This window comes from Schistocerca americana, unplaced genomic scaffold (genome assembly GCF_021461395.2).
Source record: "Schistocerca americana isolate TAMUIC-IGC-003095 unplaced genomic scaffold, iqSchAmer2.1 HiC_scaffold_1049, whole genome shotgun sequence".
NCBI lineage: Eukaryota > Metazoa > Arthropoda > Insecta > Orthoptera > Acrididae > Schistocerca > Schistocerca americana.
In genome coordinates, this window is record NW_025725100.1 from 16,143 (window position 1) to 43,754 (window position 27,612).

Sequence of the window (27,612 nt, forward strand, 5' to 3'; positions counted from 1 at the left end):
CCTCTCGAGAGAATGCTACACACGCTGAATCCTGAACTGCACTGCACTGCTTAAAAATGACGCCCGAACGCGATCGCCTAAGTACTCTTGCGGCGCACGCACGCGACGACTCTTGCCAAAGGACGCGAAATGTGCGTAGAGACGCTGTCTGGATGCGCTCGCCTACCCCGTAATGCGCCTACAGCTACGACCACCTTGAGCCGCCGCCGACAGGCGGGAAGCAGACACAGCGCGGCGTGCGCGGACGGAAACCGTGCGGTGGTGGTGTAATGGTCAGCATAGTTGCCTTCCAAGCAGTTGATCCGGGTTCGATTCCCGGCCACCGCAGCCGTCTTTTACTTTTGCGTATGAGTACTTTTGCCACGCGTCTTTAAATTAATGTTTCTTTCCCCCTCTTACTCGCTGCAGGCCACCCTATAGTGTGTGCGTCGATTCCCCTTGAGTCTCGACTTGTCTCGACTTTGCTCAGCTGACGCGAGAGCTGACGCTCTCCAATCGGCCTATATCAAGAGGACAAGCACGCGAAACGACTGAGAGAGGTATGGCGAGGCGGTCACCACATTACTTATGCCTCAAGTAAATACCTGCTGCCTGTTATCATGTATTGTCTGATGTTACATGTTCTGTCAGACAAATTCAGTTTTATTACTAGTACACTTCTTTTTTTTTTTTTTTTTTTTTCTTTGTTGAAAATTTTACAACACGCTCCTTCATTTCACTGTGGCCGCACGGCGCGACTTGGCATACCGAGAGGCAAAACGTGGCGCCAGTGCCCTTGACCGAATAGCGCTGCAGCTCCGAAACCGAAGAGGAAAGAGAAATACGAATTGAAACTGTCGGCAGTGCCCTGTGTTCGCAGGCGGTCACCCGCCCAAGCACTGACAACGCCCAGCTTCGCGCAGTAGCGGTGATCGGACGAGGAACTGTGTGTTCACCGTGCTGTGACCAGTGAAGTGTTTTAGCGCGTCCCGACAAGTCGCGTTCTGGTCCCCTATCAGCTCCCACACAATGTGACGATTTCTTTGTTAGCATACTTCCCCGCCGAAATCGGCGTTGCCTTTTTGAAAGAGTGAAATCGTAGTGGCCCGTGGGGGGATCGAACCCACGACCTTCCCGTTATTAGCACGACGCTCTAACCGACTGAGCTAACGGGCCTCGGTGCAGACAGTCTTCCATCGCTTCGCGGGAATAGCTCTGCGTATTGCCATGTAACATTTCTATGGTAGCAGCCCAACAGTGGACCAGCGTCTCTTCTCCCTTTATTCCGCTGCTCGTAGTAATTTCATTGCGTGCCCGTTTCTCTCGACTGTTTTCAGCTGACGTTTATGAACCAGTAGCTATAATGCGAGGAGGACGTGAAACAGCCTTTCGCAGGGTCAAAACTTGTCGTGACTTTTGCCGAAAAATTCCGTTCCGGTACCGGGAATCGAACCCGGGCCTCCTGGGTGAAAGCCAGGTATCCTAGCCACTAGACCACACCGGACGCGCGCATTTCCTTCGGGGTTTACACCCGGTCCACTCGCTTTCCGTGTCGCACTTTCCCTGTTTGCGAGCATCTTTTCGCGCGCCCATGGCGAGGCGCGCATGGCAAAAGTCACAATCCATTGCTTTATGCCTCGTTGTTACAGGGGTAGGAGGAAAAGCAAAGCTGTAAGTAGTAATATTTATTTACTTATTTCGCAAGTAAATACCTGCTGCCTGTCATCATACAGCAGGTCATACATTGTGTGACTTTACACGTTATATCGTACGAAATTCAGTTTTATTACTAGTACTTTTTTCCTTGAAAATTTTACATAAGAACTGCAAGTAGTAATAACGGGAAGTAAACATTATCACGCTGAGTCGTTGAAGCCTTGAGGATAACAATGTACAAAGTGTTTCGCTCCTTCGCAAACCCCAGAGCCGTCGATTTAGGTGTGGACGAAAGTAAATTAAATGCCCCGGGTGAGGATCGAACTCACGACCTTAAGATTATGAGACTTACGCGCTGCCTACTGCGCTACCGAGGCAGGTGATGGCCACGCATTCTGGAATCTCGGTAAGTACCAAATACCAGTGGTAGAGAGTCTGCACTTCCTGGCTCATTTTTTTCTGTTGCTACACGTGCATTCCCGGCGCGACAGGCAACTTGCGATGCTAGGCCGACGCCAGTATGTACAATAGCGCACAACAGTTCAAACGAGCAGTCGTGCGCGCTGCATGTTTGGTTATTCCCACACGGAAATCCCGCGGTTCAGTCTCATGGCTCACGCAGTTCGAGTGCGAAAGACACGCAGCACCACTATCGGAGAAAAAACAAAATGATGCATCGGCCGGGAATCGAACCCGGGCCGCCCGCGTGGCAGGCGAGCATTCTACCACTGAACCACCGATGCTCAGCTAGTTCACAGCTTCCTGGTGCTTTCCGCGGCAGACGTCTGAGGGGAAAGTGGGACTGCCGTCCAGCGCCGTCGCATCCTCTCGAGAGAATGCTACACACGCTGAATCCTGAACTGCACTGCACTGCTTAAAAATGACGCCCGAACGCGATCGCCTAAGTACTCTTGCGGCGCACGCACGCGACGACTCTTGCCAAAGGACGCGAAATGTGCGTAGAGACGCTGTCTGGATGCGCTCGCCTACCCCGTAATGCGCCTACAGCTACGACCACCTTGAGCCGCCGCCGACAGGCGGGAAGCAGACACAGCGCGGCGTGCGCGGACGGAAACCGTGCGGTGGTGGTGTAATGGTCAGCATAGTTGCCTTCCAAGCAGTTGATCCGGGTTCGATTCCCGGCCACCGCAGCCGTCTTTTACTTTTGCGTATGAGTACTTTTGCCACGCGTCTTTAAATTAATGTTTCTTTCCCCCTCTTACTCGCTGCAGGCCACCCTATAGTGTGTGCGTCGATTCCCCTTGAGTCTCGACTTGTCTCGACTTTGCTCAGCTGACGCGAGAGCTGACGCTCTCCAATCGGCCTATATCAAGAGGACAAGCACGCGAAACGACTGAGAGAGGTATGGCGAGGCGGTCACCACATTACTTATGCCTCAAGTAAATACCTGCTGCCTGTTATCATGTATTGTCTGATGTTACATGTTCTGTCAGACAAATTCAGTTTTATTACTAGTACACTTCTTTTTTTTTTTTTTTTTTTTTCTTTGTTGAAAATTTTACAACACGCTCCTTCATTTCACTGTGGCCGCACGGCGCGACTTGGCATACCGAGAGGCAAAACGTGGCGCCAGTGCCCTTGACCGAATAGCGCTGCAGCTCCGAAACCGAAGAGGAAAGAGAAATACGAATTGAAACTGTCGGCAGTGCCCTGTGTTCGCAGGCGGTCACCCGCCCAAGCACTGACAACGCCCAGCTTCGCGCAGTAGCGGTGATCGGACGAGGAACTGTGTGTTCACCGTGCTGTGACCAGTGAAGTGTTTTAGCGCGTCCCGACAAGTCGCGTTCTGGTCCCCTATCAGCTCCCACACAATGTGACGATTTCTTTGTTAGCATACTTCCCCGCCGAAATCGGCGTTGCCTTTTTGAAAGAGTGAAATCGTAGTGGCCCGTGGGGGGATCGAACCCACGACCTTCCCGTTATTAGCACGACGCTCTAACCGACTGAGCTAACGGGCCTCGGTGCAGACAGTCTTCCATCGCTTCGCGGGAATAGCTCTGCGTATTGCCATGTAACATTTCTATGGTAGCAGCCCAACAGTGGACCAGCGTCTCTTCTCCCTTTATTCCGCTGCTCGTAGTAATTTCATTGCGTGCCCGTTTCTCTCGACTGTTTTCAGCTGACGTTTATGAACCAGTAGCTATAATGCGAGGAGGACGTGAAACAGCCTTTCGCAGGGTCAAAACTTGTCGTGACTTTTGCCGAAAAATTCCGTTCCGGTACCGGGAATCGAACCCGGGCCTCCTGGGTGAAAGCCAGGTATCCTAGCCACTAGACCACACCGGACGCGCGCATTTCCTTCGGGGTTTACACCCGGTCCACTCGCTTTCCGTGTCGCACTTTCCCTGTTTGCGAGCATCTTTTCGCGCGCCCATGGCGAGGCGCGCATGGCAAAAGTCACAATCCATTGCTTTATGCCTCGTTGTTACAGGGGTAGGAGGAAAAGCAAAGCTGTAAGTAGTAATATTTATTTACTTATTTCGCAAGTAAATACCTGCTGCCTGTCATCATACAGCAGGTCATACATTGTGTGACTTTACACGTTATATCGTACGAAATTCAGTTTTATTACTAGTACTTTTTTCCTTGAAAATTTTACATAAGAACTGCAAGTAGTAATAACGGGAAGTAAACATTATCACGCTGAGTCGTTGAAGCCTTGAGGATAACAATGTACAAAGTGTTTCGCTCCTTCGCAAACCCCAGAGCCGTCGATTTAGGTGTGGACGAAAGTAAATTAAATGCCCCGGGTGAGGATCGAACTCACGACCTTAAGATTATGAGACTTACGCGCTGCCTACTGCGCTACCGAGGCAGGTGATGGCCACGCATTCTGGAATCTCGGTAAGTACCAAATACCAGTGGTAGAGAGTCTGCACTTCCTGGCTCATTTTTTTCTGTTGCTACACGTGCATTCCCGGCGCGACAGGCAACTTGCGATGCTAGGCCGACGCCAGTATGTACAATAGCGCACAACAGTTCAAACGAGCAGTCGTGCGCGCTGCATGTTTGGTTATTCCCACACGGAAATCCCGCGGTTCAGTCTCATGGCTCACGCAGTTCGAGTGCGAAAGACACGCAGCACCACTATCGGAGAAAAAACAAAATGATGCATCGGCCGGGAATCGAACCCGGGCCGCCCGCGTGGCAGGCGAGCATTCTACCACTGAACCACCGATGCTCAGCTAGTTCACAGCTTCCTGGTGCTTTCCGCGGCAGACGTCTGAGGGGAAAGTGGGACTGCCGTCCAGCGCCGTCGCATCCTCTCGAGAGAATGCTACACACGCTGAATCCTGAACTGCACTGCACTGCTTAAAAATGACGCCCGAACGCGATCGCCTAAGTACTCTTGCGGCGCACGCACGCGACGACTCTTGCCAAAGGACGCGAAATGTGCGTAGAGACGCTGTCTGGATGCGCTCGCCTACCCCGTAATGCGCCTACAGCTACGACCACCTTGAGCCGCCGCCGACAGGCGGGAAGCAGACACAGCGCGGCGTGCGCGGACGGAAACCGTGCGGTGGTGGTGTAATGGTCAGCATAGTTGCCTTCCAAGCAGTTGATCCGGGTTCGATTCCCGGCCACCGCAGCCGTCTTTTACTTTTGCGTATGAGTACTTTTGCCACGCGTCTTTAAATTAATGTTTCTTTCCCCCTCTTACTCGCTGCAGGCCACCCTATAGTGTGTGCGTCGATTCCCCTTGAGTCTCGACTTGTCTCGACTTTGCTCAGCTGACGCGAGAGCTGACGCTCTCCAATCGGCCTATATCAAGAGGACAAGCACGCGAAACGACTGAGAGAGGTATGGCGAGGCGGTCACCACATTACTTATGCCTCAAGTAAATACCTGCTGCCTGTTATCATGTATTGTCTGATGTTACATGTTCTGTCAGACAAATTCAGTTTTATTACTAGTACACTTCTTTTTTTTTTTTTTTTTTTTTCTTTGTTGAAAATTTTACAACACGCTCCTTCATTTCACTGTGGCCGCACGGCGCGACTTGGCATACCGAGAGGCAAAACGTGGCGCCAGTGCCCTTGACCGAATAGCGCTGCAGCTCCGAAACCGAAGAGGAAAGAGAAATACGAATTGAAACTGTCGGCAGTGCCCTGTGTTCGCAGGCGGTCACCCGCCCAAGCACTGACAACGCCCAGCTTCGCGCAGTAGCGGTGATCGGACGAGGAACTGTGTGTTCACCGTGCTGTGACCAGTGAAGTGTTTTAGCGCGTCCCGACAAGTCGCGTTCTGGTCCCCTATCAGCTCCCACACAATGTGACGATTTCTTTGTTAGCATACTTCCCCGCCGAAATCGGCGTTGCCTTTTTGAAAGAGTGAAATCGTAGTGGCCCGTGGGGGGATCGAACCCACGACCTTCCCGTTATTAGCACGACGCTCTAACCGACTGAGCTAACGGGCCTCGGTGCAGACAGTCTTCCATCGCTTCGCGGGAATAGCTCTGCGTATTGCCATGTAACATTTCTATGGTAGCAGCCCAACAGTGGACCAGCGTCTCTTCTCCCTTTATTCCGCTGCTCGTAGTAATTTCATTGCGTGCCCGTTTCTCTCGACTGTTTTCAGCTGACGTTTATGAACCAGTAGCTATAATGCGAGGAGGACGTGAAACAGCCTTTCGCAGGGTCAAAACTTGTCGTGACTTTTGCCGAAAAATTCCGTTCCGGTACCGGGAATCGAACCCGGGCCTCCTGGGTGAAAGCCAGGTATCCTAGCCACTAGACCACACCGGACGCGCGCATTTCCTTCGGGGTTTACACCCGGTCCACTCGCTTTCCGTGTCGCACTTTCCCTGTTTGCGAGCATCTTTTCGCGCGCCCATGGCGAGGCGCGCATGGCAAAAGTCACAATCCATTGCTTTATGCCTCGTTGTTACAGGGGTAGGAGGAAAAGCAAAGCTGTAAGTAGTAATATTTATTTACTTATTTCGCAAGTAAATACCTGCTGCCTGTCATCATACAGCAGGTCATACATTGTGTGACTTTACACGTTATATCGTACGAAATTCAGTTTTATTACTAGTACTTTTTTCCTTGAAAATTTTACATAAGAACTGCAAGTAGTAATAACGGGAAGTAAACATTATCACGCTGAGTCGTTGAAGCCTTGAGGATAACAATGTACAAAGTGTTTCGCTCCTTCGCAAACCCCAGAGCCGTCGATTTAGGTGTGGACGAAAGTAAATTAAATGCCCCGGGTGAGGATCGAACTCACGACCTTAAGATTATGAGACTTACGCGCTGCCTACTGCGCTACCGAGGCAGGTGATGGCCACGCATTCTGGAATCTCGGTAAGTACCAAATACCAGTGGTAGAGAGTCTGCACTTCCTGGCTCATTTTTTTCTGTTGCTACACGTGCATTCCCGGCGCGACAGGCAACTTGCGATGCTAGGCCGACGCCAGTATGTACAATAGCGCACAACAGTTCAAACGAGCAGTCGTGCGCGCTGCATGTTTGGTTATTCCCACACGGAAATCCCGCGGTTCAGTCTCATGGCTCACGCAGTTCGAGTGCGAAAGACACGCAGCACCACTATCGGAGAAAAAACAAAATGATGCATCGGCCGGGAATCGAACCCGGGCCGCCCGCGTGGCAGGCGAGCATTCTACCACTGAACCACCGATGCTCAGCTAGTTCACAGCTTCCTGGTGCTTTCCGCGGCAGACGTCTGAGGGGAAAGTGGGACTGCCGTCCAGCGCCGTCGCATCCTCTCGAGAGAATGCTACACACGCTGAATCCTGAACTGCACTGCACTGCTTAAAAATGACGCCCGAACGCGATCGCCTAAGTACTCTTGCGGCGCACGCACGCGACGACTCTTGCCAAAGGACGCGAAATGTGCGTAGAGACGCTGTCTGGATGCGCTCGCCTACCCCGTAATGCGCCTACAGCTACGACCACCTTGAGCCGCCGCCGACAGGCGGGAAGCAGACACAGCGCGGCGTGCGCGGACGGAAACCGTGCGGTGGTGGTGTAATGGTCAGCATAGTTGCCTTCCAAGCAGTTGATCCGGGTTCGATTCCCGGCCACCGCAGCCGTCTTTTACTTTTGCGTATGAGTACTTTTGCCACGCGTCTTTAAATTAATGTTTCTTTCCCCCTCTTACTCGCTGCAGGCCACCCTATAGTGTGTGCGTCGATTCCCCTTGAGTCTCGACTTGTCTCGACTTTGCTCAGCTGACGCGAGAGCTGACGCTCTCCAATCGGCCTATATCAAGAGGACAAGCACGCGAAACGACTGAGAGAGGTATGGCGAGGCGGTCACCACATTACTTATGCCTCAAGTAAATACCTGCTGCCTGTTATCATGTATTGTCTGATGTTACATGTTCTGTCAGACAAATTCAGTTTTATTACTAGTACACTTCTTTTTTTTTTTTTTTTTTTTCTTTGTTGAAAATTTTACAACACGCTCCTTCATTTCACTGTGGCCGCACGGCGCGACTTGGCATACCGAGAGGCAAAACGTGGCGCCAGTGCCCTTGACCGAATAGCGCTGCAGCTCCGAAACCGAAGAGGAAAGAGAAATACGAATTGAAACTGTCGGCAGTGCCCTGTGTTCGCAGGCGGTCACCCGCCCAAGCACTGACAACGCCCAGCTTCGCGCAGTAGCGGTGATCGGACGAGGAACTGTGTGTTCACCGTGCTGTGACCAGTGAAGTGTTTTAGCGCGTCCCGACAAGTCGCGTTCTGGTCCCCTATCAGCTCCCACACAATGTGACGATTTCTTTGTTAGCATACTTCCCCGCCGAAATCGGCGTTGCCTTTTTGAAAGAGTGAAATCGTAGTGGCCCGTGGGGGGATCGAACCCACGACCTTCCCGTTATTAGCACGACGCTCTAACCGACTGAGCTAACGGGCCTCGGTGCAGACAGTCTTCCATCGCTTCGCGGGAATAGCTCTGCGTATTGCCATGTAACATTTCTATGGTAGCAGCCCAACAGTGGACCAGCGTCTCTTCTCCCTTTATTCCGCTGCTCGTAGTAATTTCATTGCGTGCCCGTTTCTCTCGACTGTTTTCAGCTGACGTTTATGAACCAGTAGCTATAATGCGAGGAGGACGTGAAACAGCCTTTCGCAGGGTCAAAACTTGTCGTGACTTTTGCCGAAAAATTCCGTTCCGGTACCGGGAATCGAACCCGGGCCTCCTGGGTGAAAGCCAGGTATCCTAGCCACTAGACCACACCGGACGCGCGCATTTCCTTCGGGGTTTACACCCGGTCCACTCGCTTTCCGTGTCGCACTTTCCCTGTTTGCGAGCATCTTTTCGCGCGCCCATGGCGAGGCGCGCATGGCAAAAGTCACAATCCATTGCTTTATGCCTCGTTGTTACAGGGGTAGGAGGAAAAGCAAAGCTGTAAGTAGTAATATTTATTTACTTATTTCGCAAGTAAATACCTGCTGCCTGTCATCATACAGCAGGTCATACATTGTGTGACTTTACACGTTATATCGTACGAAATTCAGTTTTATTACTAGTACTTTTTTCCTTGAAAATTTTACATAAGAACTGCAAGTAGTAATAACGGGAAGTAAACATTATCACGCTGAGTCGTTGAAGCCTTGAGGATAACAATGTACAAAGTGTTTCGCTCCTTCGCAAACCCCAGAGCCGTCGATTTAGGTGTGGACGAAAGTAAATTAAATGCCCCGGGTGAGGATCGAACTCACGACCTTAAGATTATGAGACTTACGCGCTGCCTACTGCGCTACCGAGGCAGGTGATGGCCACGCATTCTGGAATCTCGGTAAGTACCAAATACCAGTGGTAGAGAGTCTGCACTTCCTGGCTCATTTTTTTCTGTTGCTACACGTGCATTCCCGGCGCGACAGGCAACTTGCGATGCTAGGCCGACGCCAGTATGTACAATAGCGCACAACAGTTCAAACGAGCAGTCGTGCGCGCTGCATGTTTGGTTATTCCCACACGGAAATCCCGCGGTTCAGTCTCATGGCTCACGCAGTTCGAGTGCGAAAGACACGCAGCACCACTATCGGAGAAAAAACAAAATGATGCATCGGCCGGAAATTGAACCCGGGCCGCCCGCGTGGCAGGCGAGCATTCTACCACTGAACCACCGATGCTCAGCTAGTTCACAGCTTCCTGGTGCTTTCCGCGGCAGACGTCTGAGGGGAAAGTGGGACTGCCGTCCAGCGCCGTCGCATCCTCTCGAGAGAATGCTACACACGCTGAATCCTGAACTGCACTGCACTGCTTAAAAATGACGCCCGAACGCGATCGCCTAAGTACTCTTGCGGCGCACGCACGCGACGACTCTTGCCAAAGGACGCGAAATGTGCGTAGAGACGCTGTCTGGATGCGCTCGCCTACCCCGTAATGCGCCTACAGCTACGACCACCTTGAGCCGCCGCCGACAGGCGGGAAGCAGACACAGCGCGGCGTGCGCGGACGGAAACCGTGCGGTGGTGGTGTAATGGTCAGCATAGTTGCCTTCCAAGCAGTTGATCCGGGTTCGATTCCCGGCCACCGCAGCCGTCTTTTACTTTTGCGTATGAGTACTTTTGCCACGCGTCTTTATATTAATTTTTCTTTCCCCCTCTTACTCGCTGCAGGCCACCCTACAGTGTGTGCGTCGATTCCCCTTGAGTCTCGACTTGTCTCGACTTTGCTCAGCTGACGCGAGAGCTGACGCTCTCCAATCGGCCTATATCAAGAGGACAAGCACGCGAAACGACTGAGAGAGGTATGGCGAGGCGGTCACCACATTACTTATGCCTCAAGTAAATACCTGCTGCCTGTTATCATGTATTGTCTGATGTTACATGTTCTGTCAGACAAATTCAGTTTTATTACTAGTACACTTCTTTTTTTTTTTTTTTTTTTTCTTTGTTGAAAATTTTACAACACGCTCCTTCATTTCACTGTGGCCGCACGGCGCGACTTGGCATACCGAGAGGCAAAACGTGGCGCCAGTGCCCTTGACCGAATAGCGCTGCAGCTCCGAAACCGAAGAGGAAAGAGAAATACGAATTGAAACTGTCGGCAGTGCCCTGTGTTCGCAGGCGGTCACCCGCCCAAGCACTGACAACGCCCAGCTTCGCGCAGTAGCGGTGATCGGACGAGGAACTGTGTGTTCACCGTGCTGTGACCAGTGAAGTGTTTTAGCGCGTCCCGACAAGTCGCGTTCTGGTCCCCTATCAGCTCCCACACAATGTGACGATTTCTTTGTTAGCATACTTCCCCGCCGAAATCGGCGTTGCCTTTTTGAAAGAGTGAAATCGTAGTGGCCCGTGGGGGGATCGAACCCACGACCTTCCCGTTATTAGCACGACGCTCTAACCGACTGAGCTAACGGGCCTCGGTGCAGACAGTCTTCCATCGCTTCGCGGGAATAGCTCTGCGTATTGCCATGTAACATTTCTATGGTAGCAGCCCAACAGTGGACCAGCGTCTCTTCTCCCTTTATTCCGCTGCTCGTAGTAATTTCATTGCGTGCCCGTTTCTCTCGACTGTTTTCAGCTGACGTTTATGAACCAGTAGCTATAATGCGAGGAGGACGTGAAACAGCCTTTCGCAGGGTCAAAACTTGTCGTGACTTTTGCCGAAAAATTCCGTTCCGGTACCGGGAATCGAACCCGGGCCTCCTGGGTGAAAGCCAGGTATCCTAGCCACTAGACCACACCGGACGCGCGCATTTCCTTCGGGGTTTACACCCGGTCCACTCGCTTTCCGTGTCGCACTTTCCCTGTTTGCGAGCATCTTTTCGCGCGCCCATGGCGAGGCGCGCATGGCAAAAGTCACAATCCATTGCTTTATGCCTCGTTGTTACAGGGGTAGGAGGAAAAGCAAAGCTGTAAGTAGTAATATTTATTTACTTATTTCGCAAGTAAATACCTGCTGCCTGTCATCATACAGCAGGTCATACATTGTGTGACTTTACACGTTATATCGTACGAAATTCAGTTTTATTACTAGTACTTTTTTCCTTGAAAATTTTACATAAGAACTGCAAGTAGTAATAACGGGAAGTAAACATTATCACGCTGAGTCGTTGAAGCCTTGAGGATAACAATGTACAAAGTGTTTCGCTCCTTCGCAAACCCCAGAGCCGTCGATTTAGGTGTGGACGAAAGTAAATTAAATGCCCCGGGTGAGGATCGAACTCACGACCTTAAGATTATGAGACTTACGCGCTGCCTACTGCGCTACCGAGGCAGGTGATGGCCACGCATTCTGGAATCTCGGTAAGTACCAAATACCAGTGGTAGAGAGTCTGCACTTCCTGGCTCATTTTTTTCTGTTGCTACACGTGCATTCCCGGCGCGACAGGCAACTTGCGATGCTAGGCCGACGCCAGTATGTACAATAGCGCACAACAGTTCAAACGAGCAGTCGTGCGCGCTGCATGTTTGGTTATTCCCACACGGAAATCCCACGGTTCAGTCTCATGGCTCACGCAGTTCGAGTGCGAAAGACACGCAGCACCACTATCGGAGAAAAAACAAAATGATGCATCGGCCGGGAATCGAACCCGGGCCGCCCGCGTGGCAGGCGAGCATTCTACCACTGAACCACCGATGCTCAGCTAGTTCACAGCTTCCTGGTGCTTTCCGCGGCAGACGTCTGAGGGGAAAGTGGGACTGCCGTCCAGCGCCGTCGCATCCTCTCGAGAGAATGCTACACACGCTGAATCCTGAACTGCACTGCACTGCTTAAAAATGACGCCCGAACGCGATCGCCTAAGTACTCTTGCGGCGCACGCACGCGACGACTCTTGCCAAAGGACGCGAAATGTGCGTAGAGACGCTGTCTGGATGCGCTCGCCTACCCCGTAATGCGCCTACAGCTACGACCACCTTGAGCCGCCGCCGACAGGCGGGAAGCAGACACAGCGCGGCGTGCGCGGACGGAAACCGTGCGGTGGTGGTGTAATGGTCAGCATAGTTGCCTTCCAAGCAGTTGATCCGGGTTCGATTCCCGGCCACCGCAGCCGTCTTTTACTTTTGCGTATGAGTACTTTTGCCACGCGTCTTTAAATTAATGTTTCTTTCCCCCTCTTACTCGCTGCAGGCCACCCTATAGTGTGTGCGTCGATTCCCCTTGAGTCTCGACTTGTCTCGACTTTGCTCAGCTGACGCGAGAGCTGACGCTCTCCAATCGGCCTATATCAAGAGGACAAGCACGCGAAACGACTGAGAGAGGTATGGCGAGGCGGTCACCACATTACTTATGCCTCAAGTAAATACCTGCTGCCTGTTATCATGTATTGTCTGATGTTACATGTTCTGTCAGACAAATTCAGTTTTATTACTAGTACACTTCTTTTTTTTTTTTTTTTTTTTCTTTGTTGAAAATTTTACAACACGCTCCTTCATTTCACTGTGGCCGCACGGCGCGACTTGGCATACCGAGAGGCAAAACGTGGCGCCAGTGCCCTTGACCGAATAGCGCTGCAGCTCCGAAACCGAAGAGGAAAGAGAAATACGAATTGAAACTGTCGGCAGTGCCCTGTGTTCGCAGGCGGTCACCCGCCCAAGCACTGACAACGCCCAGCTTCGCGCAGTAGCGGTGATCGGACGAGGAACTGTGTGTTCACCGTGCTGTGACCAGTGAAGTGTTTTAGCGCGTCCCGACAAGTCGCGTTCTGGTCCCCTATCAGCTCCCACACAATGTGACGATTTCTTTGTTAGCATACTTCCCCGCCGAAATCGGCGTTGCCTTTTTGAAAGAGTGAAATCGTAGTGGCCCGTGGGGGGATCGAACCCACGACCTTCCCGTTATTAGCACGACGCTCTAACCGACTGAGCTAACGGGCCTCGGTGCAGACAGTCTTCCATCGCTTCGCGGGAATAGCTCTGCGTATTGCCATGTAACATTTCTATGGTAGCAGCCCAACAGTGGACCAGCGTCTCTTCTCCCTTTATTCCGCTGCTCGTAGTAATTTCATTGCGTGCCCGTTTCTCTCGACTGTTTTCAGCTGACGTTTATGAACCAGTAGCTATAATGCGAGGAGGACGTGAAACAGCCTTTCGCAGGGTCAAAACTTGTCGTGACTTTTGCCGAAAAATTCCGTTCCGGTACCGGGAATCGAACCCGGGCCTCCTGGGTGAAAGCCAGGTATCCTAGCCACTAGACCACACCGGACGCGCGCATTTCCTTCGGGGTTTACACCCGGTCCACTCGCTTTCCGTGTCGCACTTTCCCTGTTTGCGAGCATCTTTTCGCGCGCCCATGGCGAGGCGCGCATGGCAAAAGTCACAATCCATTGCTTTATGCCTCGTTGTTACAGGGGTAGGAGGAAAAGCAAAGCTGTAAGTAGTAATATTTATTTACTTATTTCGCAAGTAAATACCTGCTGCCTGTCATCATACAGCAGGTCATACATTGTGTGACTTTACACGTTATATCGTACGAAATTCAGTTTTATTACTAGTACTTTTTTCCTTGAAAATTTTACATAAGAACTGCAAGTAGTAATAACGGGAAGTAAACATTATCACGCTGAGTCGTTGAAGCCTTGAGGATAACAATGTACAAAGTGTTTCGCTCCTTCGCAAACCCCAGAGCCGTCGATTTAGGTGTGGACGAAAGTAAATTAAATGCCCCGGGTGAGGATCGAACTCACGACCTTAAGATTATGAGACTTACGCGCTGCCTACTGCGCTACCGAGGCAGGTGATGGCCACGCATTCTGGAATCTCGGTAAGTACCAAATACCAGTGGTAGAGAGTCTGCACTTCCTGGCTCATTTTTTTCTGTTGCTACACGTGCATTCCCGGCGCGACAGGCAACTTGCGATGCTAGGCCGACGCCAGTATGTACAATAGCGCACAACAGTTCAAACGAGCAGTCGTGCGCGCTGCATGTTTGGTTATTCCCACACGGAAATCCCGCGGTTCAGTCTCATGGCTCACGCAGTTCGAGTGCGAAAGACACGCAGCACCACTATCGGAGAAAAAACAAAATGATGCATCGGCCGGAAATTGAACCCGGGCCGCCCGCGTGGCAGGCGAGCATTCTACCACTGAACCACCGATGCTCAGCTAGTTCACAGCTTCCTGGTGCTTTCCGCGGCAGACGTCTGAGGGGAAAGTGGGACTGCCGTCCAGCGCCGTCGCATCCTCTCGAGAGAATGCTACACACGCTGAATCCTGAACTGCACTGCACTGCTTAAAAATGACGCCCGAACGCGATCGCCTAAGTACTCTTGCGGCGCACGCACGCGACGACTCTTGCCAAAGGACGCGAAATGTGCGTAGAGACGCTGTCTGGATGCGCTCGCCTACCCCGTAATGCGCCTACAGCTACGACCACCTTGAGCCGCCGCCGACAGGCGGGAAGCAGACACAGCGCGGCGTGCGCGGACGGAAACCGTGCGGTGGTGGTGTAATGGTCAGCATAGTTGCCTTCCAAGCAGTTGATCCGGGTTCGATTCCCGGCCACCGCAGCCGTCTTTTACTTTTGCGTATGAGTACTTTTGCCACGCGTCTTTATATTAATTTTTCTTTCCCCCTCTTACTCGCTGCAGGCCACCCTACAGTGTGTGCGTCGATTCCCCTTGAGTCTCGACTTGTCTCGACTTTGCTCAGCTGACGCGAGAGCTGACGCTCTCCAATCGGCCTATATCAAGAGGACAAGCACGCGAAACGACTGAGAGAGGTATGGCGAGGCGGTCACCACATTACTTATGCCTCAAGTAAATACCTGCTGCCTGTTATCATGTATTGTCTGATGTTACATGTTCTGTCAGACAAATTCAGTTTTATTACTAGTACACTTCTTTTTTTTTTTTTTTTTTTTCTTTGTTGAAAATTTTACAACACGCTCCTTCATTTCACTGTGGCCGCACGGCGCGACTTGGCATACCGAGAGGCAAAACGTGGCGCCAGTGCCCTTGACCGAATAGCGCTGCAGCTCCGAAACCGAAGAGGAAAGAGAAATACGAATTGAAACTGTCGGCAGTGCCCTGTGTTCGCAGGCGGTCACCCGCCCAAGCACTGACAACGCCCAGCTTCGCGCAGTAGCGGTGATCGGACGAGGAACTGTGTGTTCACCGTGCTGTGACCAGTGAAGTGTTTTAGCGCGTCCCGACAAGTCGCGTTCTGGTCCCCTATCAGCTCCCACACAATGTGACGATTTCTTTGTTAGCATACTTCCCCGCCGAAATCGGCGTTGCCTTTTTGAAAGAGTGAAATCGTAGTGGCCCGTGGGGGGATCGAACCCACGACCTTCCCGTTATTAGCACGACGCTCTAACCGACTGAGCTAACGGGCCTCGGTGCAGACAGTCTTCCATCGCTTCGCGGGAATAGCTCTGCGTATTGCCATGTAACATTTCTATGGTAGCAGCCCAACAGTGGACCAGCGTCTCTTCTCCCTTTATTCCGCTGCTCGTAGTAATTTCATTGCGTGCCCGTTTCTCTCGACTGTTTTCAGCTGACGTTTATGAACCAGTAGCTATAATGCGAGGAGGACGTGAAACAGCCTTTCGCAGGGTCAAAACTTGTCGTGACTTTTGCCGAAAAATTCCGTTCCGGTACCGGGAATCGAACCCGGGCCTCCTGGGTGAAAGCCAGGTATCCTAGCCACTAGACCACACCGGACGCGCGCATTTCCTTCGGGGTTTACACCCGGTCCACTCGCTTTCCGTGTCGCACTTTCCCTGTTTGCGAGCATCTTTTCGCGCGCCCATGGCGAGGCGCGCATGGCAAAAGTCACAATCCATTGCTTTATGCCTCGTTGTTACAGGGGTAGGAGGAAAAGCAAAGCTGTAAGTAGTAATATTTATTTACTTATTTCGCAAGTAAATACCTGCTGCCTGTCATCATACAGCAGGTCATACATTGTGTGACTTTACACGTTATATCGTACGAAATTCAGTTTTATTACTAGTACTTTTTTCCTTGAAAATTTTACATAAGAACTGCAAGTAGTAATAACGGGAAGTAAACATTATCACGCTGAGTCGTTGAAGCCTTGAGGATAACAATGTACAAAGTGTTTCGCTCCTTCGCAAACCCCAGAGCCGTCGATTTAGGTGTGGACGAAAGTAAATTAAATGCCCCGGGTGAGGATCGAACTCACGACCTTAAGATTATGAGACTTACGCGCTGCCTACTGCGCTACCGAGGCAGGTGATGGCCACGCATTCTGGAATCTCGGTAAGTACCAAATACCAGTGGTAGAGAGTCTGCACTTCCTGGCTCATTTTTTTCTGTTGCTACACGTGCATTCCCGGCGCGACAGGCAACTTGCGATGCTAGGCCGACGCCAGTATGTACAATAGCGCACAACAGTTCAAACGAGCAGTCGTGCGCGCTGCATGTTTGGTTATTCCCACACGGAAATCCCACGGTTCAGTCTCATGGCTCACGCAGTTCGAGTGCGAAAGACACGCAGCACCACTATCGGAGAAAAAACAAAATGATGCATCGGCCGGGAATCGAACCCGGGCCGCCCGCGTGGCAGGCGAGCATTCTACCACTGAACCACCGATGCTCAGCTAGTTCACAGCTTCCTGGTGCTTTCCGCGGCAGACGTCTGAGGGGAAAGTGGGACTGCCGTCCAGCGCCGTCGCATCCTCTCGAGAGAATGCTACACACGCTGAATCCTGAACTGCACTGCACTGCTTAAAAATGACGCCCGAACGCGATCGCCTAAGTACTCTTGCGGCGCACGCACGCGACGACTCTTGCCAAAGGACGCGAAATGTGCGTAGAGACGCTGTCTGGATGCGCTCGCCTACCCCGTAATGCGCCTACAGCTACGACCACCTTGAGCCGCCGCCGACAGGCGGGAAGCAGACACAGCGCGGCGTGCGCGGACGGAAACCGTGCGGTGGTGGTGTAATGGTCAGCATAGTTGCCTTCCAAGCAGTTGATCCGGGTTCGATTCCCGGCCACCGCAGCCGTCTTTTACTTTTGCGTATGAGTACTTTTGCCACGCGTCTTTAAATTAATGTTTCTTTCCCCCTCTTACTCGCTGCAGGCCACCCTATAGTGTGTGCGTCGATTCCCCTTGAGTCTCGACTTGTCTCGACTTTGCTCAGCTGACGCGAGAGCTGACGCTCTCCAATCGGCCTATATCAAGAGGACAAGCACGCGAAACGACTGAGAGAGGTATGGCGAGGCGGTCACCACATTACTTATGCCTCAAGTAAATACCTGCTGCCTGTTATCATGTATTGTCTGATGTTACATGTTCTGTCAGACAAATTCAGTTTTATTACTAGTACACTTCTTTTTTTTTTTTTTTTTTTTCTTTGTTGAAAATTTTACAACACGCTCCTTCATTTCACTGTGGCCGCACGGCGCGACTTGGCATACCGAGAGGCAAAACGTGGCGCCAGTGCCCTTGACCGAATAGCGCTGCAGCTCCGAAACCGAAGAGGAAAGAGAAATACGAATTGAAACTGTCGGCAGTGCCCTGTGTTCGCAGGCGGTCACCCGCCCAAGCACTGACAACGCCCAGCTTCGCGCAGTAGCGGTGATCGGACGAGGAACTGTGTGTTCACCGTGCTGTGACCAGTGAAGTGTTTTAGCGCGTCCCGACAAGTCGCGTTCTGGTCCCCTATCAGCTCCCACACAATGTGACGATTTCTTTGTTAGCATACTTCCCCGCCGAAATCGGCGTTGCCTTTTTGAAAGAGTGAAATCGTAGTGGCCCGTGGGGGGATCGAACCCACGACCTTCCCGTTATTAGCACGACGCTCTAACCGACTGAGCTAACGGGCCTCGGTGCAGACAGTCTTCCATCGCTTCGCGGGAATAGCTCTGCGTATTGCCATGTAACATTTCTATGGTAGCAGCCCAACAGTGGACCAGCGTCTCTTCTCCCTTTATTCCGCTGCTCGTAGTAATTTCATTGCGTGCCCGTTTCTCTCGACTGTTTTCAGCTGACGTTTATGAACCAGTAGCTATAATGCGAGGAGGACGTGAAACAGCCTTTCGCAGGGTCAAAACTTGTCGTGACTTTTGCCGAAAAATTCCGTTCCGGTACCGGGAATCGAACCCGGGCCTCCTGGGTGAAAGCCAGGTATCCTAGCCACTAGACCACACCGGACGCGCGCATTTCCTTCGGGGTTTACACCCGGTCCACTCGCTTTCCGTGTCGCACTTTCCCTGTTTGCGAGCATCTTTTCGCGCGCCCATGGCGAGGCGCGCATGGCAAAAGTCACAATCCATTGCTTTATGCCTCGTTGTTACAGGGGTAGGAGGAAAAGCAAAGCTGTAAGTAGTAATATTTATTTACTTATTTCGCAAGTAAATACCTGCTGCCTGTCATCATACAGCAGGTCATACATTGTGTGACTTTACACGTTATATCGTACGAAATTCAGTTTTATTACTAGTACTTTTTTCCTTGAAAATTTTACATAAGAACTGCAAGTAGTAATAACGGGAAGTAAACATTATCACGCTGAGTCGTTGAAGCCTTGAGGATAACAATGTACAAAGTGTTTCGCTCCTTCGCAAACCCCAGAGCCGTCGATTTAGGTGTGGACGAAAGTAAATTAAATGCCCCGGGTGAGGATCGAACTCACGACCTTAAGATTATGAGACTTACGCGCTGCCTACTGCGCTACCGAGGCAGGTGATGGCCACGCATTCTGGAATCTCGGTAAGTACCAAATACCAGTGGTAGAGAGTCTGCACTTCCTGGCTCATTTTTTTCTGTTGCTACACGTGCATTCCCGGCGCGACAGGCAACTTGCGATGCTAGGCCGACGCCAGTATGTACAATAGCGCACAACAGTTCAAACGAGCAGTCGTGCGCGCTGCATGTTTGGTTATTCCCACACGGAAATCCCGCGGTTCAGTCTCATGGCTCACGCAGTTCGAGTGCGAAAGACACGCAGCACCACTATCGGAGAAAAAACAAAATGATGCATCGGCCGGAAATTGAACCCGGGCCGCCCGCGTGGCAGGCGAGCATTCTACCACTGAACCACCGATGCTCAGCTAGTTCACAGCTTCCTGGTGCTTTCCGCGGCAGACGTCTGAGGGGAAAGTGGGACTGCCGTCCAGCGCCGTCGCATCCTCTCGAGAGAATGCTACACACGCTGAATCCTGAACTGCACTGCACTGCTTAAAAATGACGCCCGAACGCGATCGCCTAAGTACTCTTGCGGCGCACGCACGCGACGACTCTTGCCAAAGGACGCGAAATGTGCGTAGAGACGCTGTCTGGATGCGCTCGCCTACCCCGTAATGCGCCTACAGCTACGACCACCTTGAGCCGCCGCCGACAGGCGGGAAGCAGACACAGCGCGGCGTGCGCGGACGGAAACCGTGCGGTGGTGGTGTAATGGTCAGCATAGTTGCCTTCCAAGCAGTTGATCCGGGTTCGATTCCCGGCCACCGCAGCCGTCTTTTACTTTTGCGTATGAGTACTTTTGCCACGCGTCTTTATATTAATTTTTCTTTCCCCCTCTTACTCGCTGCAGGCCACCCTACAGTGTGTGCGTCGATTCCCCTTGAGTCTCGACTTGTCTCGACTTTGCTCAGCTGACGCGAGAGCTGACGCTCTCCAATCGGCCTATATCAAGAGGACAAGCACGCGAAACGACTGAGAGAGGTATGGCGAGGCGGTCACCACATTACTTATGCCTCAAGTAAATACCTGCTGCCTGTTATCATGTATTGTCTGATGTTACATGTTCTGTCAGACAAATTCAGTTTTATTACTAGTACACTTCTTTTTTTTTTTTTTTTTTTTCTTTGTTGAAAATTTTACAACACGCTCCTTCATTTCACTGTGGCCGCACGGCGCGACTTGGCATACCGAGAGGCAAAACGTGGCGCCAGTGCCCTTGACCGAATAGCGCTGCAGCTCCGAAACCGAAGAGGAAAGAGAAATACGAATTGAAACTGTCGGCAGTGCCCTGTGTTCGCAGGCGGTCACCCGCCCAAGCACTGACAACGCCCAGCTTCGCGCAGTAGCGGTGATCGGACGAGGAACTGTGTGTTCACCGTGCTGTGACCAGTGAAGTGTTTTAGCGCGTCCCGACAAGTCGCGTTCTGGTCCCCTATCAGCTCCCACACAATGTGACGATTTCTTTGTTAGCATACTTCCCCGCCGAAATCGGCGTTGCCTTTTTGAAAGAGTGAAATCGTAGTGGCCCGTGGGGGGATCGAACCCACGACCTTCCCGTTATTAGCACGACGCTCTAACCGACTGAGCTAACGGGCCTCGGTGCAGACAGTCTTCCATCGCTTCGCGGGAATAGCTCTGCGTATTGCCATGTAACATTTCTATGGTAGCAGCCCAACAGTGGACCAGCGTCTCTTCTCCCTTTATTCCGCTGCTCGTAGTAATTTCATTGCGTGCCCGTTTCTCTCGACTGTTTTCAGCTGACGTTTATGAACCAGTAGCTATAATGCGAGGAGGACGTGAAACAGCCTTTCGCAGGGTCAAAACTTGTCGTGACTTTTGCCGAAAAATTCCGTTCCGGTACCGGGAATCGAACCCGGGCCTCCTGGGTGAAAGCCAGGTATCCTAGCCACTAGACCACACCGGACGCGCGCATTTCCTTCGGGGTTTACACCCGGTCCACTCGCTTTCCGTGTCGCACTTTCCCTGTTTGCGAGCATCTTTTCGCGCGCCCATGGCGAGGCGCGCATGGCAAAAGTCACAATCCATTGCTTTATGCCTCGTTGTTACAGGGGTAGGAGGAAAAGCAAAGCTGTAAGTAGTAATATTTATTTACTTATTTCGCAAGTAAATACCTGCTGCCTGTCATCATACAGCAGGTCATACATTGTGTGACTTTACACGTTATATCGTACGAAATTCAGTTTTATTACTAGTACTTTTTTCCTTGAAAATTTTACATAAGAACTGCAAGTAGTAATAACGGGAAGTAAACATTATCACGCTGAGTCGTTGAAGCCTTGAGGATAACAATGTACAAAGTGTTTCGCTCCTTCGCAAACCCCAGAGCCGTCGATTTAGGTGTGGACGAAAGTAAATTAAATGCCCCGGGTGAGGATCGAACTCACGACCTTAAGATTATGAGACTTACGCGCTGCCTACTGCGCTACCGAGGCAGGTGATGGCCACGCATTCTGGAATCTCGGTAAGTACCAAATACCAGTGGTAGAGAGTCTGCACTTCCTGGCTCATTTTTTTCTGTTGCTACACGTGCATTCCCGGCGCGACAGGCAACTTGCGATGCTAGGCCGACGCCAGTATGTACAATAGCGCACAACAGTTCAAACGAGCAGTCGTGCGCGCTGCATGTTTGGTTATTCCCACACGGAAATCCCGCGGTTCAGTCTCATGGCTCACGCAGTTCGAGTGCGAAAGACACGCAGCACCACTATCGGAGAAAAAACAAAATGATGCATCGGCCGGAAATTGAACCCGGGCCGCCCGCGTGGCAGGCGAGCATTCTACCACTGAACCACCGATGCTCAGCTAGTTCACAGCTTCCTGGTGCTTTCCGCGGCAGACGTCTGAGGGGAAAGTGGGACTGCCGTCCAGCGCCGTCGCATCCTCTCGAGAGAATGCTACACACGCTGAATCCTGAACTGCACTGCACTGCTTAAAAATGACGCCCGAACGCGATCGCCTAAGTACTCTTGCGGCGCACGCACGCGACGACTCTTGCCAAAGGACGCGAAATGTGCGTAGAGACGCTGTCTGGATGCGCTCGCCTACCCCGTAATGCGCCTACAGCTACGACCACCTTGAGCCGCCGCCGACAGGCGGGAAGCAGACACAGCGCGGCGTGCGCGGACGGAAACCGTGCGGTGGTGGTGTAATGGTCAGCATAGTTGCCTTCCAAGCAGTTGATCCGGGTTCGATTCCCGGCCACCGCAGCCGTCTTTTACTTTTGCGTATGAGTACTTTTGCCACGCGTCTTTATATTAATTTTTCTTTCCCCCTCTTACTCGCTGCAGGCCACCCTACAGTGTGTGCGTCGATTCCCCTTGAGTCTCGACTTGTCTCGACTTTGCTCAGCTGACGCGAGAGCTGACGCTCTCCAATCGGCCTATATCAAGAGGACAAGCACGCGAAACGACTGAGAGAGGTATGGCGAGGCGGTCACCACATTACTTATGCCTCAAGTAAATACCTGCTGCCTGTTATCATGTATTGTCTGATGTTACATGTTCTGTCAGACAAATTCAGTTTTATTACTAGTACACTTCTTTTTTTTTTTTTTTTTTTTCTTTGTTGAAAATTTTACAACACGCTCCTTCATTTCACTGTGGCCGCACGGCGCGACTTGGCATACCGAGAGGCAAAACGTGGCGCCAGTGCCCTTGACCGAATAGCGCTGCAGCTCCGAAACCGAAGAGGAAAGAGAAATACGAATTGAAACTGTCGGCAGTGCCCTGTGTTCGCAGGCGGTCACCCGCCCAAGCACTGACAACGCCCAGCTTCGCGCAGTAGCGGTGATCGGACGAGGAACTGTGTGTTCACCGTGCTGTGACCAGTGAAGTGTTTTAGCGCGTCCCGACAAGTCGCGTTCTGGTCCCCTATCAGCTCCCACACAATGTGACGATTTCTTTGTTAGCATACTTCCCCGCCGAAATCGGCGTTGCCTTTTTGAAAGAGTGAAATCGTAGTGGCCCGTGGGGGGATCGAACCCACGACCTTCCCGTTATTAGCACGACGCTCTAACCGACTGAGCTAACGGGCCTCGGTGCAGACAGTCTTCCATCGCTTCGCGGGAATAGCTCTGCGTATTGCCATGTAACATTTCTATGGTAGCAGCCCAACAGTGGACCAGCGTCTCTTCTCCCTTTATTCCGCTGCTCGTAGTAATTTCATTGCGTGCCCGTTTCTCTCGACTGTTTTCAGCTGACGTTTATGAACCAGTAGCTATAATGCGAGGAGGACGTGAAACAGCCTTTCGCAGGGTCAAAACTTGTCGTGACTTTTGCCGAAAAATTCCGTTCCGGTACCGGGAATCGAACCCGGGCCTCCTGGGTGAAAGCCAGGTATCCTAGCCACTAGACCACACCGGACGCGCGCATTTCCTTCGGGGTTTACACCCGGTCCACTCGCTTTCCGTGTCGCACTTTCCCTGTTTGCGAGCATCTTTTCGCGCGCCCATGGCGAGGCGCGCATGGCAAAAGTCACAATCCATTGCTTTATGCCTCGTTGTTACAGGGGTAGGAGGAAAAGCAAAGCTGTAAGTAGTAATATTTATTTACTTATTTCGCAAGTAAATACCTGCTGCCTGTCATCATACAGCAGGTCATACATTGTGTGACTTTACACGTTATATCGTACGAAATTCAGTTTTATTACTAGTACTTTTTTCCTTGAAAATTTTACATAAGAACTGCAAGTAGTAATAACGGGAAGTAAACATTATCACGCTGAGTCGTTGAAGCCTTGAGGATAACAATGTACAAAGTGTTTCGCTCCTTCGCAAACCCCAGAGCCGTCGATTTAGGTGTGGACGAAAGTAAATTAAATGCCCCGGGTGAGGATCGAACTCACGACCTTAAGATTATGAGACTTACGCGCTGCCTACTGCGCTACCGAGGCAGGTGATGGCCACGCATTCTGGAATCTCGGTAAGTACCAAATACCAGTGGTAGAGAGTCTGCACTTCCTGGCTCATTTTTTTCTGTTGCTACACGTGCATTCCCGGCGCGACAGGCAACTTGCGATGCTAGGCCGACGCCAGTATGTACAATAGCGCACAACAGTTCAAACGAGCAGTCGTGCGCGCTGCATGTTTGGTTATTCCCACACGGAAATCCCGCGGTTCAGTCTCATGGCTCACGCAGTTCGAGTGCGAAAGACACGCAGCACCACTATCGGAGAAAAAACAAAATGATGCATCGGCCGGAAATTGAACCCGGGCCGCCCGCGTGGCAGGCGAGCATTCTACCACTGAACCACCGATGCTCAGCTAGTTCACAGCTTCCTGGTGCTTTCCGCGGCAGACGTCTGAGGGGAAAGTGGGACTGCCGTCCAGCGCCGTCGCATCCTCTCGAGAGAATGCTACACACGCTGAATCCTGAACTGCACTGCACTGCTTAAAAATGACGCCCGAACGCGATCGCCTAAGTACTCTTGCGGCGCACGCACGCGACGACTCTTGCCAAAGGACGCGAAATGTGCGTAGAGACGCTGTCTGGATGCGCTCGCCTACCCCGTAATGCGCCTACAGCTACGACCACCTTGAGCCGCCGCCGACAGGCGGGAAGCAGACACAGCGCGGCGTGCGCGGACGGAAACCGTGCGGTGGTGGTGTAATGGTCAGCATAGTTGCCTTCCAAGCAGTTGATCCGGGTTCGATTCCCGGCCACCGCAGCCGTCTTTTACTTTTGCGTATGAGTACTTTTGCCACGCGTCTTTATATTAATTTTTCTTTCCCCCTCTTACTCGCTGCAGGCCACCCTACAGTGTGTGCGTCGATTCCCCTTGAGTCTCGACTTGTCTCGACTTTGCTCAGCTGACGCGAGAGCTGACGCTCTCCAATCGGCCTATATCAAGAGGACAAGCACGCGAAACGACTGAGAGAGGTATGGCGAGGCGGTCACCACATTACTTATGCCTCAAGTAAATACCTGCTGCCTGTTATCATGTATTGTCTGATGTTACATGTTCTGTCAGACAAATTCAGTTTTATTACTAGTACACTTCTTTTTTTTTTTTTTTTTTTTCTTTGTTGAAAATTTTACAACACGCTCCTTCATTTCACTGTGGCCGCACGGCGCGACTTGGCATACCGAGAGGCAAAACGTGGCGCCAGTGCCCTTGACCGAATAGCGCTGCAGCTCCGAAACCGAAGAGGAAAGAGAAATACGAATTGAAACTGTCGGCAGTGCCCTGTGTTCGCAGGCGGTCACCCGCCCAAGCACTGACAACGCCCAGCTTCGCGCAGTAGCGGTGATCGGACGAGGAACTGTGTGTTCACCGTGCTGTGACCAGTGAAGTGTTTTAGCGCGTCCCGACAAGTCGCGTTCTGGTCCCCTATCAGCTCCCACACAATGTGACGATTTCTTTGTTAGCATACTTCCCCGCCGAAATCGGCGTTGCCTTTTTGAAAGAGTGAAATCGTAGTGGCCCGTGGGGGGATCGAACCCACGACCTTCCCGTTATTAGCACGACGCTCTAACCGACTGAGCTAACGGGCCTCGGTGCAGACAGTCTTCCATCGCTTCGCGGGAATAGCTCTGCGTATTGCCATGTAACATTTCTATGGTAGCAGCCCAACAGTGGACCAGCGTCTCTTCTCCCTTTATTCCGCTGCTCGTAGTAATTTCATTGCGTGCCCGTTTCTCTCGACTGTTTTCAGCTGACGTTTATGAACCAGTAGCTATAATGCGAGGAGGACGTGAAACAGCCTTTCGCAGGGTCAAAACTTGTCGTGACTTTTGCCGAAAAATTCCGTTCCGGTACCGGGAATCGAACCCGGGCCTCCTGGGTGAAAGCCAGGTATCCTAGCCACTAGACCACACCGGACGCGCGCATTTCCTTCGGGGTTTACACCCGGTCCACTCGCTTTCCGTGTCGCACTTTCCCTGTTTGCGAGCATCTTTTCGCGCGCCCATGGCGAGGCGCGCATGGCAAAAGTCACAATCCATTGCTTTATGCCTCGTTGTTACAGGGGTAGGAGGAAAAGCAAAGCTGTAAGTAGTAATATTTATTTACTTATTTCGCAAGTAAATACCTGCTGCCTGTCATCATACAGCAGGTCATACATTGTGTGACTTTACACGTTATATCGTACGAAATTCAGTTTTATTACTAGTACTTTTTTCCTTGAAAATTTTACATAAGAACTGCAAGTAGTAATAACGGGAAGTAAACATTATCACGCTGAGTCGTTGAAGCCTTGAGGATAACAATGTACAAAGTGTTTCGCTCCTTCGCAAACCCCAGAGCCGTCGATTTAGGTGTGGACGAAAGTAAATTAAATGCCCCGGGTGAGGATCGAACTCACGACCTTAAGATTATGAGACTTACGCGCTGCCTACTGCGCTACCGAGGCAGGTGATGGCCACGCATTCTGGAATCTCGGTAAGTACCAAATACCAGTGGTAGAGAGTCTGCACTTCCTGGCTCATTTTTTTCTGTTGCTACACGTGCATTCCCGGCGCGACAGGCAACTTGCGATGCTAGGCCGACGCCAGTATGTACAATAGCGCACAACAGTTCAAACGAGCAGTCGTGCGCGCTGCATGTTTGGTTATTCCCACACGGAAATCCCGCGGTTCAGTCTCATGGCTCACGCAGTTCGAGTGCGAAAGACACGCAGCACCACTATCGGAGAAAAAACAAAATGATGCATCGGCCGGAAATTGAACCCGGGCCGCCCGCGTGGCAGGCGAGCATTCTACCACTGAACCACCGATGCTCAGCTAGTTCACAGCTTCCTGGTGCTTTCCGCGGCAGACGTCTGAGGGGAAAGTGGGACTGCCGTCCAGCGCCGTCGCATCCTCTCGAGAGAATGCTACACACGCTGAATCCTGAACTGCACTGCACTGCTTAAAAATGACGCCCGAACGCGATCGCCTAAGTACTCTTGCGGCGCACGCACGCGACGACTCTTGCCAAAGGACGCGAAATGTGCGTAGAGACGCTGTCTGGATGCGCTCGCCTACCCCGTAATGCGCCTACAGCTACGACCACCTTGAGCCGCCGCCGACAGGCGGGAAGCAGACACAGCGCGGCGTGCGCGGACGGAAACCGTGCGGTGGTGGTGTAATGGTCAGCATAGTTGCCTTCCAAGCAGTTGATCCGGGTTCGATTCCCGGCCACCGCAGCCGTCTTTTACTTTTGCGTATGAGTACTTTTGCCACGCGTCTTTATATTAATTTTTCTTTCCCCCTCTTACTCGCTGCAGGCCACCCTACAGTGTGTGCGTCGATTCCCCTTGAGTCTCGACTTGTCTCGACTTTGCTCAGCTGACGCGAGAGCTGACGCTCTCCAATCGGCCTATATCAAGAGGACAAGCACGCGAAACGACTGAGAGAGGTATGGCGAGGCGGTCACCACATTACTTATGC

At 51.8% G+C, this 27,612-nt stretch overlaps 56 non-coding genes across 56 annotated transcripts; 12 read left to right on the plus strand and 44 right to left on the minus strand.

Annotated features, from left to right (window-relative positions):
* The first annotated feature begins 255 nt into the window (after positions 1-255).
* Trnag-ucc lies at positions 256-327 on the plus strand. The gene has a single exon. It is a non-coding gene; the product is annotated as a tRNA-Gly (tRNA).
* A 754-nt stretch (positions 328-1,081) lies between these two features.
* On the minus strand, positions 1,082-1,155 carry Trnai-aau. Its single transcript has one exon. It is a non-coding gene; the product is annotated as a tRNA-Ile (tRNA).
* A 256-nt stretch (positions 1,156-1,411) lies between these two features.
* On the minus strand, positions 1,412-1,483 carry Trnae-uuc. The gene has a single exon. It is a non-coding gene; the product is annotated as a tRNA-Glu (tRNA).
* A 456-nt stretch (positions 1,484-1,939) lies between these two features.
* Trnam-cau lies at positions 1,940-2,012 on the minus strand. The gene has a single exon. It is a non-coding gene; the product is annotated as a tRNA-Met (tRNA).
* Positions 2,013-2,307: 295 nt separating this feature from the next.
* Trnag-gcc lies at positions 2,308-2,378 on the minus strand. Its single transcript has one exon. It is a non-coding gene; the product is annotated as a tRNA-Gly (tRNA).
* Positions 2,379-2,714: 336 nt separating this feature from the next.
* On the plus strand, positions 2,715-2,786 carry Trnag-ucc. The gene has a single exon. It is a non-coding gene; the product is annotated as a tRNA-Gly (tRNA).
* A 754-nt stretch (positions 2,787-3,540) lies between these two features.
* On the minus strand, positions 3,541-3,614 carry Trnai-aau. Its single transcript has one exon. It is a non-coding gene; the product is annotated as a tRNA-Ile (tRNA).
* A 256-nt stretch (positions 3,615-3,870) lies between these two features.
* Trnae-uuc lies at positions 3,871-3,942 on the minus strand. Its single transcript has one exon. It is a non-coding gene; the product is annotated as a tRNA-Glu (tRNA).
* Positions 3,943-4,398: 456 nt separating this feature from the next.
* Trnam-cau lies at positions 4,399-4,471 on the minus strand. Its single transcript has one exon. It is a non-coding gene; the product is annotated as a tRNA-Met (tRNA).
* A 295-nt stretch (positions 4,472-4,766) lies between these two features.
* On the minus strand, positions 4,767-4,837 carry Trnag-gcc. Its single transcript has one exon. It is a non-coding gene; the product is annotated as a tRNA-Gly (tRNA).
* Positions 4,838-5,173: 336 nt separating this feature from the next.
* Trnag-ucc lies at positions 5,174-5,245 on the plus strand. The gene has a single exon. It is a non-coding gene; the product is annotated as a tRNA-Gly (tRNA).
* A 754-nt stretch (positions 5,246-5,999) lies between these two features.
* On the minus strand, positions 6,000-6,073 carry Trnai-aau. Its single transcript has one exon. It is a non-coding gene; the product is annotated as a tRNA-Ile (tRNA).
* A 256-nt stretch (positions 6,074-6,329) lies between these two features.
* Positions 6,330-6,401, minus strand: Trnae-uuc. Its single transcript has one exon. It is a non-coding gene; the product is annotated as a tRNA-Glu (tRNA).
* A 456-nt stretch (positions 6,402-6,857) lies between these two features.
* On the minus strand, positions 6,858-6,930 carry Trnam-cau. The gene has a single exon. It is a non-coding gene; the product is annotated as a tRNA-Met (tRNA).
* A 295-nt stretch (positions 6,931-7,225) lies between these two features.
* On the minus strand, positions 7,226-7,296 carry Trnag-gcc. Its single transcript has one exon. It is a non-coding gene; the product is annotated as a tRNA-Gly (tRNA).
* A 336-nt stretch (positions 7,297-7,632) lies between these two features.
* Trnag-ucc lies at positions 7,633-7,704 on the plus strand. The gene has a single exon. It is a non-coding gene; the product is annotated as a tRNA-Gly (tRNA).
* Positions 7,705-8,457: 753 nt separating this feature from the next.
* Positions 8,458-8,531, minus strand: Trnai-aau. The gene has a single exon. It is a non-coding gene; the product is annotated as a tRNA-Ile (tRNA).
* A 256-nt stretch (positions 8,532-8,787) lies between these two features.
* On the minus strand, positions 8,788-8,859 carry Trnae-uuc. The gene has a single exon. It is a non-coding gene; the product is annotated as a tRNA-Glu (tRNA).
* A 456-nt stretch (positions 8,860-9,315) lies between these two features.
* Positions 9,316-9,388, minus strand: Trnam-cau. The gene has a single exon. It is a non-coding gene; the product is annotated as a tRNA-Met (tRNA).
* Positions 9,389-9,683: 295 nt separating this feature from the next.
* On the minus strand, positions 9,684-9,754 carry Trnag-gcc. Its single transcript has one exon. It is a non-coding gene; the product is annotated as a tRNA-Gly (tRNA).
* A 336-nt stretch (positions 9,755-10,090) lies between these two features.
* Trnag-ucc lies at positions 10,091-10,162 on the plus strand. The gene has a single exon. It is a non-coding gene; the product is annotated as a tRNA-Gly (tRNA).
* A 753-nt stretch (positions 10,163-10,915) lies between these two features.
* Positions 10,916-10,989, minus strand: Trnai-aau. Its single transcript has one exon. It is a non-coding gene; the product is annotated as a tRNA-Ile (tRNA).
* A 256-nt stretch (positions 10,990-11,245) lies between these two features.
* Trnae-uuc lies at positions 11,246-11,317 on the minus strand. The gene has a single exon. It is a non-coding gene; the product is annotated as a tRNA-Glu (tRNA).
* Positions 11,318-11,773: 456 nt separating this feature from the next.
* Positions 11,774-11,846, minus strand: Trnam-cau. The gene has a single exon. It is a non-coding gene; the product is annotated as a tRNA-Met (tRNA).
* A 295-nt stretch (positions 11,847-12,141) lies between these two features.
* Trnag-gcc lies at positions 12,142-12,212 on the minus strand. The gene has a single exon. It is a non-coding gene; the product is annotated as a tRNA-Gly (tRNA).
* Positions 12,213-12,548: 336 nt separating this feature from the next.
* Trnag-ucc lies at positions 12,549-12,620 on the plus strand. Its single transcript has one exon. It is a non-coding gene; the product is annotated as a tRNA-Gly (tRNA).
* Positions 12,621-13,373: 753 nt separating this feature from the next.
* Trnai-aau lies at positions 13,374-13,447 on the minus strand. Its single transcript has one exon. It is a non-coding gene; the product is annotated as a tRNA-Ile (tRNA).
* Positions 13,448-13,703: 256 nt separating this feature from the next.
* On the minus strand, positions 13,704-13,775 carry Trnae-uuc. Its single transcript has one exon. It is a non-coding gene; the product is annotated as a tRNA-Glu (tRNA).
* Positions 13,776-14,231: 456 nt separating this feature from the next.
* Trnam-cau lies at positions 14,232-14,304 on the minus strand. The gene has a single exon. It is a non-coding gene; the product is annotated as a tRNA-Met (tRNA).
* Positions 14,305-14,599: 295 nt separating this feature from the next.
* On the minus strand, positions 14,600-14,670 carry Trnag-gcc. The gene has a single exon. It is a non-coding gene; the product is annotated as a tRNA-Gly (tRNA).
* A 336-nt stretch (positions 14,671-15,006) lies between these two features.
* Positions 15,007-15,078, plus strand: Trnag-ucc. The gene has a single exon. It is a non-coding gene; the product is annotated as a tRNA-Gly (tRNA).
* A 753-nt stretch (positions 15,079-15,831) lies between these two features.
* On the minus strand, positions 15,832-15,905 carry Trnai-aau. The gene has a single exon. It is a non-coding gene; the product is annotated as a tRNA-Ile (tRNA).
* A 256-nt stretch (positions 15,906-16,161) lies between these two features.
* On the minus strand, positions 16,162-16,233 carry Trnae-uuc. The gene has a single exon. It is a non-coding gene; the product is annotated as a tRNA-Glu (tRNA).
* Positions 16,234-16,689: 456 nt separating this feature from the next.
* Positions 16,690-16,762, minus strand: Trnam-cau. The gene has a single exon. It is a non-coding gene; the product is annotated as a tRNA-Met (tRNA).
* Positions 16,763-17,057: 295 nt separating this feature from the next.
* On the minus strand, positions 17,058-17,128 carry Trnag-gcc. The gene has a single exon. It is a non-coding gene; the product is annotated as a tRNA-Gly (tRNA).
* A 336-nt stretch (positions 17,129-17,464) lies between these two features.
* Positions 17,465-17,536, plus strand: Trnag-ucc. The gene has a single exon. It is a non-coding gene; the product is annotated as a tRNA-Gly (tRNA).
* A 753-nt stretch (positions 17,537-18,289) lies between these two features.
* Positions 18,290-18,363, minus strand: Trnai-aau. Its single transcript has one exon. It is a non-coding gene; the product is annotated as a tRNA-Ile (tRNA).
* A 256-nt stretch (positions 18,364-18,619) lies between these two features.
* On the minus strand, positions 18,620-18,691 carry Trnae-uuc. Its single transcript has one exon. It is a non-coding gene; the product is annotated as a tRNA-Glu (tRNA).
* A 456-nt stretch (positions 18,692-19,147) lies between these two features.
* Positions 19,148-19,220, minus strand: Trnam-cau. Its single transcript has one exon. It is a non-coding gene; the product is annotated as a tRNA-Met (tRNA).
* Positions 19,221-19,515: 295 nt separating this feature from the next.
* Positions 19,516-19,586, minus strand: Trnag-gcc. Its single transcript has one exon. It is a non-coding gene; the product is annotated as a tRNA-Gly (tRNA).
* A 336-nt stretch (positions 19,587-19,922) lies between these two features.
* On the plus strand, positions 19,923-19,994 carry Trnag-ucc. The gene has a single exon. It is a non-coding gene; the product is annotated as a tRNA-Gly (tRNA).
* Positions 19,995-20,747: 753 nt separating this feature from the next.
* Positions 20,748-20,821, minus strand: Trnai-aau. Its single transcript has one exon. It is a non-coding gene; the product is annotated as a tRNA-Ile (tRNA).
* Positions 20,822-21,077: 256 nt separating this feature from the next.
* Trnae-uuc lies at positions 21,078-21,149 on the minus strand. Its single transcript has one exon. It is a non-coding gene; the product is annotated as a tRNA-Glu (tRNA).
* A 456-nt stretch (positions 21,150-21,605) lies between these two features.
* Trnam-cau lies at positions 21,606-21,678 on the minus strand. Its single transcript has one exon. It is a non-coding gene; the product is annotated as a tRNA-Met (tRNA).
* A 295-nt stretch (positions 21,679-21,973) lies between these two features.
* Positions 21,974-22,044, minus strand: Trnag-gcc. The gene has a single exon. It is a non-coding gene; the product is annotated as a tRNA-Gly (tRNA).
* Positions 22,045-22,380: 336 nt separating this feature from the next.
* On the plus strand, positions 22,381-22,452 carry Trnag-ucc. The gene has a single exon. It is a non-coding gene; the product is annotated as a tRNA-Gly (tRNA).
* A 753-nt stretch (positions 22,453-23,205) lies between these two features.
* Trnai-aau lies at positions 23,206-23,279 on the minus strand. The gene has a single exon. It is a non-coding gene; the product is annotated as a tRNA-Ile (tRNA).
* Positions 23,280-23,535: 256 nt separating this feature from the next.
* Trnae-uuc lies at positions 23,536-23,607 on the minus strand. Its single transcript has one exon. It is a non-coding gene; the product is annotated as a tRNA-Glu (tRNA).
* Positions 23,608-24,063: 456 nt separating this feature from the next.
* On the minus strand, positions 24,064-24,136 carry Trnam-cau. Its single transcript has one exon. It is a non-coding gene; the product is annotated as a tRNA-Met (tRNA).
* Positions 24,137-24,431: 295 nt separating this feature from the next.
* On the minus strand, positions 24,432-24,502 carry Trnag-gcc. Its single transcript has one exon. It is a non-coding gene; the product is annotated as a tRNA-Gly (tRNA).
* A 336-nt stretch (positions 24,503-24,838) lies between these two features.
* On the plus strand, positions 24,839-24,910 carry Trnag-ucc. Its single transcript has one exon. It is a non-coding gene; the product is annotated as a tRNA-Gly (tRNA).
* Positions 24,911-25,663: 753 nt separating this feature from the next.
* Positions 25,664-25,737, minus strand: Trnai-aau. Its single transcript has one exon. It is a non-coding gene; the product is annotated as a tRNA-Ile (tRNA).
* Positions 25,738-25,993: 256 nt separating this feature from the next.
* On the minus strand, positions 25,994-26,065 carry Trnae-uuc. Its single transcript has one exon. It is a non-coding gene; the product is annotated as a tRNA-Glu (tRNA).
* A 456-nt stretch (positions 26,066-26,521) lies between these two features.
* Trnam-cau lies at positions 26,522-26,594 on the minus strand. The gene has a single exon. It is a non-coding gene; the product is annotated as a tRNA-Met (tRNA).
* Positions 26,595-26,889: 295 nt separating this feature from the next.
* Trnag-gcc lies at positions 26,890-26,960 on the minus strand. Its single transcript has one exon. It is a non-coding gene; the product is annotated as a tRNA-Gly (tRNA).
* A 336-nt stretch (positions 26,961-27,296) lies between these two features.
* Trnag-ucc lies at positions 27,297-27,368 on the plus strand. The gene has a single exon. It is a non-coding gene; the product is annotated as a tRNA-Gly (tRNA).
* The last annotated feature ends 244 nt before the right edge of the window (positions 27,369-27,612 follow it).